This window comes from Staurois parvus, unplaced genomic scaffold, assembly GCF_062004578.1.
Source record: "Staurois parvus isolate SC_StPar_1 unplaced genomic scaffold, SC_StPar_1.0 ptg000291l, whole genome shotgun sequence".
NCBI classification, from domain to species: domain Eukaryota; kingdom Metazoa; phylum Chordata; class Amphibia; order Anura; family Ranidae; genus Staurois; species Staurois parvus.
This window is the reverse complement of record NW_028318087.1, coordinates 4182022-4195328: the sequence shown is the minus strand read 5'-3', so window position 1 is coordinate 4195328 and position 13307 is coordinate 4182022. Positions and strand designations below refer to the sequence as shown.

Genomic DNA, 13307 nt, shown 5'->3' with positions numbered 1-13307 from the left:
TCTAAAATTAGGAATGGTGAGTGGCACAAGTCTAGTGTAATTCTTGAGGAACTTCACCTTTATAAAAATTACAACAAAGGGACCTTTAGAAATGTTTAGTAATGGCAGACACTTATAGATAATTTCAGGCTTTTTATTCCTTGCGTACGTTATTTTTCTTTTTTTTACTCATTCTTCTCATTCTCCTCATTAATGGTGGCCATTTTCACTAAGGGTAGATGAATCCACTTTTTTACTTCCTGGAACTCTGGGTTTGCCAGCTGGAACATGTGACAGGAAATTTCTAGGATGCATCTGTGAGGTCAAGGTTACATCATCAGTGCCTCAAGAATCCAGAAATCAAAAAAATTTAAAGTGAAATCAAGAAATGTTTAACTAATGTAAGATAATTTTATATCTGATTGCAAAGCTTTATGCCGATGTGATTTTTTTTTTTTATTGAATGGGGTAAAGGTCCACTTTAAAAAGATGGTCAGGGCAAAATAAATTGATAAAAAAAAATCTCAGACACACATACAACAAATTCAAGACTTTCTCATTCCTATTACTTTAGTGAAATTTTCTGTGGCACTAAAACCGATGAAATCAGGAAATTTCCCATGGCCAGGTGGCCATATTGCAAAATTCTAGAACATTTCCTTGCACCACGTTTAATGTCTGCTTTTAATTTTTTACTTGAAACCCCATCCTATTCCACCAACTTACCGAAGGCCCATCCTGCACAAGGCAGAAGAAGACCCAATGCAAGTCACAAACTACTGGCAATTTTCACACTTGGATATGATCCTTGCGAAGATTCTGAAGAACTGCCTACTTCAATAGTTCATTCCAGTACTTCATAATTATTGTATCTCCATTACTAACTTACGATATATTTGTAAAGAAAATTGTTGGAGTCTGAAAAGGCCTTCGACAGCGTGGCTTTTGGCTTGCAGGGCGGGGAATGCCTCGGCCGCTTATGATTTGTACAAATGAACTATGGAGATTTAAATGAAATCTGGAGATCAGCTTATATTGGATTGTCAAAAATAACTATTGCTTGTATTATTATAATAATGACGTTCTAAAATGAAAGTGTTTGCTGCAACTATAGATCGCCTTTAATGAACAGATATAACAAAATGCTTCCAAGTTGCAATGGTATATTAAACAAAAAAAGCATGCAAGAGAAGTTGTCAAGTTGCATATACACTTTTAAGAGCATCTGTCATTTTGGCTATTACTTGACACAACCAAGGTTCCCTTCCAGCAGCTGAAGGTACCATTTTCAAACTGTTTCAAAATATCTTCTACATAGGTTGAATCTTACAGCATTTACAGCAGGTGTGCTGATTTGAGTTATGTGCTTTTTTTATATTCAGTATGTACCTGCCTCCTTATTAGTTATATTTGTAATGACAAGAGACAGAGTCCACAAAGAGTAACTTTTCTTAGATTGTAAGGCTACAACAGAGCTATCATCTCAGTTTCTGGGGGTCTGGAAAGTCTCTTGCTGTAAAGAGGGGAGATTATGATTTTGGTTTATGAGGTCAATGTGATCTTTATTATGTGTTATTTCTTAAAAAATCTAAAATGTTGAGCAACCTCAAAAAAGTGTGTTTCTTTGAACTGTAAAGAATATATTTTGTTTTACAATGGAGGTGGGTCCAGATAGTGTTTTTTTTTTTTTTCTCTGGTCCCAGTTCTTGTTAAAGTGACCCTGGCTTGGTGCTTGGCACAATGTGCTGCGTGGTTGTAATAAGCCGTTGTGCAGTGATTCATACACATCTTGGAGAGCATGAAGGGGAGGAGGTGGATTATGAATGTAGTACACACTTGCACCCACCCTTTCCTAGCATTTCCCAACGCTGGTGGAAGCTCTTCATAAGAGAAGGGAAAAAAAATAACTTTGTTTAATATATAGCTATTTGCAGGAGGAAAACAAAGCATTGCTTTTTGTTACGGTAAATCTTTGCTATTTGTAAGAAAAAAAAAGCTTCCAGTGAGCATTTCACTGATCAAGTAGTACCATTTTGTGCATTGCTTTTGTTATTTATACAACTCCGGTATATTTGGCAAAATCTGGACTGCTTTGAGGATATAGAGGAAAATCTAACTTTAGCTATCCACTCAGAAGGACAAAAATCTTCTGAAATCTTTAGAGAAGGCCAAATCATGCAGTGATCAGAGCTTTACTCAAGAATAGGAAGTTTTGTTTTTTTTTTGCAGCTGCTGGTTACTTGCTAGTGTTTTGTGTCAGTAGATGTAGTCCAGTGAGAGTTAAAAGGTTCACTCACACTTATGCATTTAAAATACACATATCTTATGGGCAGCACAGTAGCTAAATGGTTAGCACTTCCGCCTGGCAGTACTAGGGTCATTGGTTTGAATCCAAAGCACGGCGCCTCCTGCCTGGAGTTTGCATGGTCTCCCTGTACCTGCATGGGTTTCCTCCGGGTACTCCAAAGACATGCTGGTAGGTTAATTGGATCCTGTCTAAATTGGCCCTACTATGTGTATGTATGATTGTAAGTTAGGGACCTTCAATTGTACACCCCTTGAGGGTCAGGGACTGATGTGAATGTACAATATATATGTAAAGTGCTGTGTAAATTGACAGCGCTATATAAGTACCTGAAATAAATGTCAATTTTATTGTACTTAAAGTGGAACATTACCCATAACAGTTTGATAACCATGTTCTTACATTCCACCTTGATAATTATGCTACCAAATTTAGTGTGTGCTGTAAATTGCCTGCAGCTTTTCTCCTGTTTCTTTTTTCTGCAAGCTGCCATTTTGTTGAAGCCCAGAGCAGTCAGTTCCTTATTGAAAGCTTAACAGTACTGAAGTTCATAGTGCAGCTTCTGTTGATGGGAGAAAGGAGAGAATATCAGGGAGATAAGATCGGACACTATCCTTTGGAAGTTTAACTCTTTTGCTTCTCCCAGACAGTAGCATTTGTCCTGTCACCTCTCCCTCTTTTCTTATCCCCTAATCTGTGTTCCCTCTCACAGTCTCTCATTCCTGTTGCTTCCTTCCCCCCTCAGCAGCAGTAAATCTTGGGGCTGTCAGCAGATCACCCTCTATTTACTCATGATTATCGGCACAGTGCCAAGAATACAGGACAACTGAGGCTGTGCAGAACAGGGTGAGACAGTGCCTTACTGGATTTTAAACCGTATAGGCACTTATTGTTAACGTTTTACATAGCTATACCTGCAAAAGGGGTCAACGTGAAGTGATCTTTTAGAACTTTATTTTTGACTAAGTGCTGATTCACACATGTGCGGTACGAACTGAAGCTCAGGTTGCACAGCGAATTGCCACAGTAGTTGTTCACCGGTTCGGGCAGGTTTACATGAAGTTTAGGACCAGATCGGCTCAAGATTTTAGCTTGTTCACACATGACAGGTTTAGAAATAGTTCTCATAGACGTGAGTAGCCTGTAATCCGCACCTGAACCAGACAGCACTGCTCAGACATCGTACATACGTGAAGTCTAGCCAAATGATTAAATAAACATCTAAAAAAACTTAAATATGGACTGTTTTAGCTGCCAAAAAATGTGTTTTAGTCTAGACACCCCTGCCAAACAGCACAGCCACAACACATTGTCTAACACGGAGTATGATTTGACAATATAGAAGCAGTAATGCACAAATGAGATCATCACTTTGCTCTGTCAGCATGTTCTCTCTGAGCGCATGCATAGCCAAGCTGATCCTAAGTGACCACCTCCTCAGTGTTGACCTTCCTTTATCCTAGTCCTTGTCCCTGCTGCGCAAGGGACTATAGGGAGCATATATCAGGGATATGATTGAGACTGAATTCTGGGCACAAAACGTTTGTTTCAATATACTCAATAACAAAGAATATAAATTCACATAGTGTGCACCAACTGTCTTTGCAAGGTAAGATCTAGTAAAAGTAGCATTGATATCATCACTGTGTTGTATATAACCTGTGACGAGATCATTGCTATGGGCAGGACCTGGCAGGCCCACCCACTGCAGGCTGCCTGCTGAAAACTACAGGATGGGGTGAATAAGAAACCACTCTCTGTACCCAGCACAAACAGAGCAGCAGTGACCGTTTCTTTGAGTCTGGGTTCACACTGATGCAATGCAGAATTCGCAGCATTTTCTGTGCGAATTCCGCACCGCATCAGAATCGCCCCCCCCTTAATGTGAACTGCTGCGGGTGTGTATGTTAAGTTAACAACACCCCGAAATTGGTCTGCAAACGGCAGCGCAATGTGGAGAATCGGATTGCATGGGTGTGAATACCCATGCGATCTGATTCTAGTGTGGACCATAAAAAGGGTCTTGCACCTTTTTGGTGCAGATGCGGTGCAATTTGAGCCATACAAAATGTATGGCTCCAATTGCACTGCACACAATGTGATTTGCACAGGAATGCAGTGCGGTTCCTGTGAGAATCACTTGTGATATACCGCAATGCACAAGTGTGAACCTGGGCTAAAGGAATCTTCTACACAGAGTCAAAGCTTCTTGCTAGATTACTGCACAGATCTGGAAGAAATACTCAAAGCACACCAAGGTTCATGTATGAATACTCATGCCACTTTAGACCCCATTTATTTCTTCTGGAATTCATCTTTAAGGCATCGTGGAGCAAAGCATCCTGAAAGCAAAGGCACTGAAGATTTACTCCACGTTGTCTGCGTCTGCAGCTCCAGAGATCAGTGAGGGCTTGTTGGCATGCTGCTGTGTATAACATTATTCCATTGTAGTTTTCTTCCTATTTTTGTTTCTGTGAAATTTTGTGTTCTTTATGTTGGATAGCAACATAACACTACAGTAGACAAGTAGGGGTTTATTTTACTAGAGCTGGAGAGTCCAAAATCAGACTCCCTTCTGCATAGAAACCAATCAGCTTCTAACCTCAGCTTGTTCAATGAAGCTTTGGCAATGAAACCTGGAAGCTGATTGGTTTCTATGCAGAAGGGAGTCTGATTTTGGACTCTCCAGCTTTAGTAAATAAACCCCGTAGTGTCAACTCATGACAAATGAGCTCCTGTCTGCCAACCATTCATCTGCTTAATCTGTTTAATTTATCTAGTTACATTGTCCTTAAAGTAGATCTATCACACCAAGATGAGTAATTAGCATGGTGCCAAAACTGGCCAAACTATGGGATTCTACAGATTCTTACTTCACTACCTGGCATGTCAGTGATTGTTGCTGTAATTATATTTGGGTTTCACGATTTTAAATATTTGTATTGCCCCACTTTTTTTTTCTTTTCTTTTAGACCAGATTAGAACATGAAAGGTATAAGTTTGGTTGGTCAGATCAGCAAAAAACCTATTTTTAATGCTCCTCAGTCTCTGATGATCTAGCTCACGTGTCATAGATAAGGCCCGCAAGCCAAACCTGGCTTGCCAGGCCATTTCATGGGGCCCTCACACCTCTCCTGCAACCATGACACCTCCCTTATCTGCACCCCCACCTTGCCTCAGCATCCAGCAGCTGGAAGGAGGACAGAACTCCTCCACCAGATCCTGCGCTTCTCCATGTAGCCGCAGAGAGGCTTGTCTCTGGCCTCCCCCACCCCAGTTTCAGCAGTTGGCAGCAGAGAGGAAAACGGACCTTCTCCTACAGATCCTGCGCCTCTCTCTGCAGCCGCAGCACACCCTCATCTCTGCCTCCCCTGGTCTCAGCATTCAGCAGACTCAGGCAGTTGACTCCAGTCTTCCTCTAGTCCCTGCACTTTCTACTTCCCAGCTCTGCTCCCAGTTTCTTCCTGGCAGCAGCACAAGGTAAGGGGGGTGCACCGTGATGTAGGGAGGGTGAGGGACTCTTGACTTCTGATGGTGGGAGGGGCTCTGAACAACTGCCGATTAATTATGAGAATAATACAATTCTATGCTAGTTGAAAAGGAGGGTTGCACACTGCTGATATCATCCACAATAAACTTTATTGGCGACTGCTCAAGCAGAATATCATGGCAGAAACATATTCTGTCTGAGCAGTCTCCAATAAAGTTTCCTGTGGATGATACCAGAGGTGTGCGGCCCTCCTTTTCAGACTTGCAGCATCTGCTACAGGAGTAGGGTTGCCACCTTATCCCCTTAAAACTGAACACATATTAATTATACAGGTTCTGGGGCTAAGGCATTAAGTGAGTTTAATTACCACCCTAAACAGTCACAGAACCTGTGTAATTAACATGTTCGGTTTTAAAGTGATGAGTTGGCAACCCTATACAGGAGTGCGAGTGGGCTCTGTGCTGGTCTGCACCTGCCCTTCACAGCTTAAGTCGTAAGTTATTACTAAAACCAATAATAAATGCAGAGACAATTATTTACTATGATAAAGAGTAGAGTAGCTGGAACACCACCTGAACACTTGACTGCTGTTTAGCCGCCATCTGATAAGGGAAACATTGTTTTCTGAAGCAGCCCAAGTGTGAACTTGTACTGTAATGTGGCTTCAGTACTTGACAAGTACACTTCTAAAGTACTGTTTGGCCTGCCCATTATAGCAGTACAAGGAGCAAAATGCAGTAACCTGTGACAACCAATTAAACTGTATGTTGCGGTATTTAGACTCATGAAATAATGATCAGTTGCACTTTTTTTATTTATTTATTTTTGCCCTATGCTTATACCTGTGTGTCCACACTTTTTCCTCTGTTTTCTTATCAGGTTATCCCCTTTCTTCCTGTGTTTTTTGTTACTTACAGGTTTTATTATATCCTGGGATGCTAAATGATGAGATTGCTAGCAGGCTGCAAATTGACCATTGGACGCTTGGTCCCTTGCACTCCAGAAGAACATTAGCAGTCTGCTCATGGATAGATGATTAGCTCATTTGGTGACTGCCGCACGGCGTATTCAAAATATCCTACCACGATTAATGTAGCCACAGAGTTCAAAGCTCTGTTGATCTAGGGGCATGAAGGGGAAACACATAGAAGAGAGCTGTAAATTGGTGATGAGTGTAATTAACAGTGACACAATCCTCTGGAAATGATACTCTGACAGAATTGGGAGATTCTACATTTACTGTCTCCAATTGTGACGGAATCACAACGAAGACCTCAACTGTAAGCTTGCCAAAGGGTTAACTTCCAGAGCTAAGAAACAAAACATCAGTAAGGAGTGTCGGCAGTTCCTCACAGCAGATACTCTGCACTCCTCTAGCTTCCCACTGCTAGCACACTGCTGAGGTATAGATTCATGGCTTGTGTTCCCTCCACCCCTCAGCTATAACAATCATGGCATTGTTTGGGAAGATCTGCTCTGTGGAAATGTTATACTGTTCACAGGCATCTTCCACAACTTTCTGCAACGAGAACATAAAGCTGCCTTCATGTTTTAAAGGTAGTAGGGAGCAAATTTTTTTATTAGGAAATCATTCTCTGAGATTTCTACAAAGCGCAAGGGGCAGAAGGAGCACTCATCACAAGCTTGTGTCTTCACTGTATTTAGCTTGGTACTTTATAGGAGGATTTGTGTGCTCTACATTGTAAATAATATAAATCTGCTTTGTTAAATAGAGGTGGTACAGTGACGCAGATCATGTGAGCGGGCTTTGTGTTTTGTTAGGTTTTAGAACCATTCATAGTAGGCGTGACACAATTGGAGTTTCTAATATTGATACCTAACTTCTTATAGTGGGAGCATAACATGCATTGAATGGGGACAGATCAGGTATGCAAAGTTTACCAATATGAGAGGCAGGAGACTCTTTTATGCATTAACGTATACTCCATTTTGTACCCACGTGTTTCTGCACAGAAGAGCTTTGGCCTGTACAGCATAAAAACGTGGGATTTTTTCATGCAAACTGCAGCGCTAAGCCTGTCAAAATCATGGACAGGCTGAAATATACAGTGGCTGGACACTGTTCTGATGGGCGCTCGCTTTTATGGCAGTGTGTGCGCCAAAGATGTATGCTCTATAAGCAGGTGTTTTGCATCAGTTGCATACGTCCCTGAACACATGCCGCCGTAAGCATGAGTAGCGCTTGGAACAGCATCCCATTGCAGTGTATTTCAGTCAGTCATTGATTATGCACCTGTACTTCCTTTTTTACACCCCAAAATGTTAGGCTTTTGTGCTATAGGGGCCAAGCCATCTGTGTGCATGAACCCTTAGATTATTAGCCAGTGGGAATACAAGAGGTTAGGGGTCATTTGTATTCTGTCTTGATTCACACAAACAAGCACACGTGCAACTGAGCAAAAAACCTGTGATACCAGGGAAGAGTGATGATTGGTCAGGGAGATCCAGTTGTATTTCCTTTTGCTTGCAGGTGAACGTCTACCCTACCATTTCCTTACTTGTCTGATTGCCTAACATTTTTTAAAAAGGTTTGATTTCCCTAACACGTACATTTCACCTATGGGCCCAGCTAGGCAAAATGTTGGATGATGAATGACTTTCCCTGTTTTTAATCTGGGTTTTTTCTATTCTCAATTATATAAGTCTTCAAGTAACGAAATCATTAGGTTAGTGTTGTGTAAATTTATGAAGCTGGAAGAGACAGCAACTTTGCTAAAAGCGAGAGCATGCACGGGGTTATGTGGGGTATCTCATATGATCAGTAGGTATATCTAGATATTCGGGGGGTTTTAGTGCTGGAGTGTGTGTGGGTTTTTTTTTTTAATGTTCCTTTCTATACCCTTGGCAATGGAAGATATGGTGGCATAAAACCAGCAATGTATTTGAACTATTAATTGTATATGGGAAGCTTGTTCATCATATCTTGTAATTTTTCTCATTGTTTTTAGGATAATGGATTTAGGCAAGTGAGCAAGAGAAGGGAGTGAACAGTTGTTGTATAAGTGCACTGGGGTATGCAGGTGAGTGTCTTTTCACTTCAACTTCTCTTAATATAATACGCCTCACGTTAAATAATGATAAACAGAAAACTGCCCACATGAACGTATTTTTCATAAGATTTATACATGATTACCCCACACAAATTTTTCCTTGCATGAATTTACCGCTGTGAAGAACCATAGCAGTAAGTCAGGTTATTGTCGAACTTGTAATTTGTGTGGGCACTCTTTTCATGGTTTTATCTTTGTATAGTATTCAGTTGGCACTGTATTTTATGTAGAATAACAAAGTAGAAAAGAAAACTTTTGAACTTACATGCTCAAAGGGTATTTTACCTGTCAGAAGAGAACATTGCTTTTTTTTTAAGTCGATCTGTGGGACTCGCTGGGGTTAATTTACTAAAGGCAAATAGACTGTGCAGTTGCTCCAGGGCTTAGTATAAGGGTGCTCAACCCATGGTCCGTGACCACAAACCAGTGAGGTGCATGTGTATGCTCTGGTTATCAGGTTGGCCAGCCTAGATCGTGATCCACGGGTTGCCGACGCACCATCCCAGAGCATCAGAGTGGTGGGAGCAGGCAGCCTCAGAGGGAGCAAGAGCCGCATAAGCTGATGCTTCCTCTGTAACGCCTGCTCTTGTCCCAAGTGGAGTGATACCAAGTACACCTCACCTGGGACCTATATAGCAGACTGGAGAACGATGCCAGCAGAAGCTGGAAGAGGAAAAGAAGGTCAGTGTATTAAACAACACATACACTGCGCTTTTGTAATGGGCATATTAGCACCTATAAAAGGATTAACAACTATTGGGTTGCTTTCCCACTGATCCGTGGGTGCAGCACAGTGCACCTGCGTCCTTCCTGCAGGTTAGCTGTACTTCTATAGATGACTTTTACATCCTGAGGGTTTGGTGCGGTTTCTAAATGCAGCTAACCTGCTGGTGCACTGTGCTGCACCCACGGTGCAGGTAAACTGCAGTGCATCAGTTTGAAAGCAGCCTTATCGGGGGCTCCCAACAGTAAGGTCTTATTTACATTTGCGTTTTTGGGGGGTGGTAAAGCCTCATAGTTGAAACATATTTTTACCACACACCCCCCAACCACTGGTGTTGCGTCAGGGGAAGCAATGGCAACCCCGCCCCATGCTCCAGGGGCCCATGCAACCTCCCTGTCACATTTTATGTTTTTCACTTGGATTATTCTAGATTGGTTTGTCAAGTGACAACAGTGAACCATGCCAGTGCAAAGTGTTTTGGCTTGGTCCCCTGTAGTCTCCATCAAGGATGCATGTGACAAATGACAATGCAGAAAACAAACAGGGAGGGAGTTGTTCAACCCCCACAGCATGGAGAGACTGAACTACAATCTCAATTTTCTTTTAATGAAAGCTGCATATTTAAAAAGAATAACAAATTTTGAATTACCGTGTTAAAGCATGTGTATTAGATTAAGGTCTCGTTCACATAGGTAAGCATACACCTATTTGAGGGCCATGTTTTGCATGCACAGGATACTTAGGAGCATCTGTGCTTCCATGTGCAGGCAATCCTATTTATGTCAGTATGGAAGGCATTGGCTGTATTGACACAGCCACTGTTCCCAATCTGACATCCATGTGGGTGCATGTCTCAGTACTCACACTGTTTGAGTTTGGTGACACGTACCCACACCCAAACTGACATCCAATTGGGAACACCATCCAGTCAACTGGCTGTCCAGCCGCTGCGTTCCAAGTGACATGAACTGACATGAGACTGCCTGCACATGGATGCATAAAGACCTTAGGTCTACTTTAAAAATTGAGCAAAGCAGAAGGTTTATTCAGGATTCCCATGTTTATTTTTTGTTGAGCATTGGCATATATCTGTTTCATAGTGTAGTGCAGTAGGCTGGAGTTTTGGGTGTTGGTGTGGATGAATTGGTCATGCTGTCACAAATGCAACAGTTAGTCACAATGTAGTAAGAGATGGCTCACCCACTGCATATATGTGATCACTGCATAAAGCGTGGTTCATGGCAAGCCAGCCACCTTAAATTTATGGTAGTTTAGAAAAGCACATCAGTCCAGTTTGAATAAGGCTCCATTCACATTTGTGCGACTTCAAAATCACACGATTTTCAGTGCAACTTTGATGCAACCTTAGATGACTGCTACTTTGGCTTTGACCAAGGATGATTGTGCGGTACAAAGTCGCACACAAGTTGCACATTTATCAGTCAGGTGTGACTTTGTTTACATTGAAGACTGTGGCCCTCAAGTTGCAGGAAAGTCAAACCAAAGTAGTGCAGGAACTACGGTACTTTCAAGTTGCTGCAACTTTAAGTTGCACAGATATGAATGATACTCATTGGGAAAACTGGGATGCGACTTGGCATGCGATTTTGGATGCAAAAGTCATATGACAAGTTGCACAAGTGTGAATGGGCTCTTAAAGGGTCATGTTTATTCCTTTGTTAGGTAAAACCAGTAATTCACATCCCTGCCGGTTGTCTACATGCTTTTGCGTAGTGATATTTAATGCACATGTAGTGCATGAAATTGTTTATTTTAAGGTGGAAATGTGGAACTGAAAAAAGATTGGTCATCTGATGGATACAATCCCAGTTCCACAGATCTGAACACATGATATGTGAACATTGATATAAAATTGCACTTTTCGTGGCGCCCCCATCTTAAGCCTGTAAATAGATTTATTGTGAAATTGATGCTGTCAGAGTATATAAAGTACACTGGTATCTAAATGACACATGCATGTGTGAAGATTATCATTAGAAGATACATGTTGAGCAAGGTGTTTATGTCACATTAACCTTGTTAAGACTGAAAACAATTTAAATGAGTGTCATTATCATTCTCCCTGTCTGTCTGGTCCGAGCAGTGAAGGAGAATGGGGACATAGATTATTGACCTGAAATGCTTTTCTCGGAAGAATGCAACAGTGACGTGAATTGGTCAGATCATGAAAGGCTTGTTAGGGCTGGAAGCCAGTCTACATGCAGTGAGACTCAGCCTCGGATTCAGGAGAAGAAACAAGCGCAGTATATTCGCCAGGAAAAAAATTGCTGATCCTTGAAGTGGGAGAGGAGGAGGTGGTGCAGCCTCCATGTGCCTGACTCCTGAAATGAAATATTTCTCTCTGTGAGAAATTCAGGTCCTTGCAGGTCACATGGTCTCCATTTACTGGTGGAGAGCGGAATGTGTTCTGTGGTATTTCCTGAGACTTCATAAACAGGAGGGGGTGGGGAGGGAGACAGACGATGAGAGAGGTTACTCTGGGAGGGGCAATGATAGTGAGCCAGAAGAAAAGGTGCTGCATTGCTTAATCATCTGTCTGTTTTGCTTGTAAATGTGCAAATGCAGATTTGTTATTTGATAGATTAGAATTTAACTTCTAGTTCAGTAATAACTACAGGCCGTGTGTAAACAACAGTTTGTATTATGCCTTGCAGCTTTTAAAAGCTAGGCCTGGATTTTTACAAAGAAAATATAGGCCTGCGCCAATGTCACCAGCTTGCATTGCCTTGCCTCGATTTTTTTGCATTCTGTAAAATCATTTGGAAAATGAGTGTTCCTACGTAGCTCCCTTGTAACCCAGTACTCTGATGTCATTTGGATTTCATTTGCATTCTCCTAGTGTCCTAGCTCTGCTCTGCTTCCCCCTGAAGCATCAGCTTAGTAGATTAGTGATCTATTGCTCACTAAAAGCCAGCAATAGATCACGATTATAAATTATCTGTTGCTGCAGAGAATTGTAGAAGGCTGAGTCAGGTTCCCGCTATTCTAATCAGATTCTCTGCCTCCTGGTCCAACCCCACATTTACTCACAGGACTCAGTCACACTGTTAGTCAAAGAGTTAAACTGAAAATCTACACTAGCCCATCCAGTTCAACCAATTTAAAAAAAATAAAATACACACACGTAGAAAACCTCCATATACACAATTCAATACCCACAGTTGATCCAGAGGGAAACATAAAAAAATGCCTTCCTCATGTCAATCATATATTCCATGGATCAACTACTCCGTTGTTATAACCTCTGAATATTAATATCCAATTATATTTTGTGCATTTAGGAATGCATCCAGCTCTTTTTTTTAAAACAGTCTACTGAGCTGGCTGGAACTAGTTCTTGAGAGAATCCTTTCCACATTTTCACAGCTCTTACTGTGAAGAAGCCTTTCATATGTGAAGGTTAAATCTCTCTTTTCCGCCAGATGAAAAGAGTGCCCCTTTGTTCTCTGTAATGACCTGAAAGTGAATAACTGTACAACAAGTTAGCTATATGGATCACTTATGTATTCATACATGTTGATTCTATCCCCCCTTAATCTCCTCTTCTCAAGAGGGAATAAATTTAGTTCAGCCAATATTTCCTCATAGCTGAGCTACTCCAACAGTTTTTTCAGTTTGGTTGCCCTCCTCTATACTTTCTCCTGTTCTCCGATATCTTTATTGTGAGCTGGTGCCTGTAACTTAACTGCATATTCTAGATGAGGTCCTACTGATCAT

General features: G+C 41.5%; 1 protein-coding gene across 10 annotated transcripts in view; it reads left to right on the top strand.

Annotated features, from left to right (window-relative positions):
• The window catches only part of ZMIZ1 (zinc finger MIZ-type containing 1), a 470001-nt gene that overhangs the window by 223158 nt on the left and 233536 nt on the right, over window positions 1-13307 (top strand). For 8 of the 10 annotated variants that reach the window (XM_089682518.1, XM_089682525.1, XM_089682519.1 and 5 more), the window contains one exon: window positions 8744-8815. The exons of the other annotated variants lie outside the window; for them this stretch is intronic. The gene's annotated coding sequence lies outside the window, so the exon portion shown is untranslated. The remainder of the gene's footprint in view (window positions 1-8743; window positions 8816-13307) is intronic. 10 annotated transcript variants of the gene reach the window in all.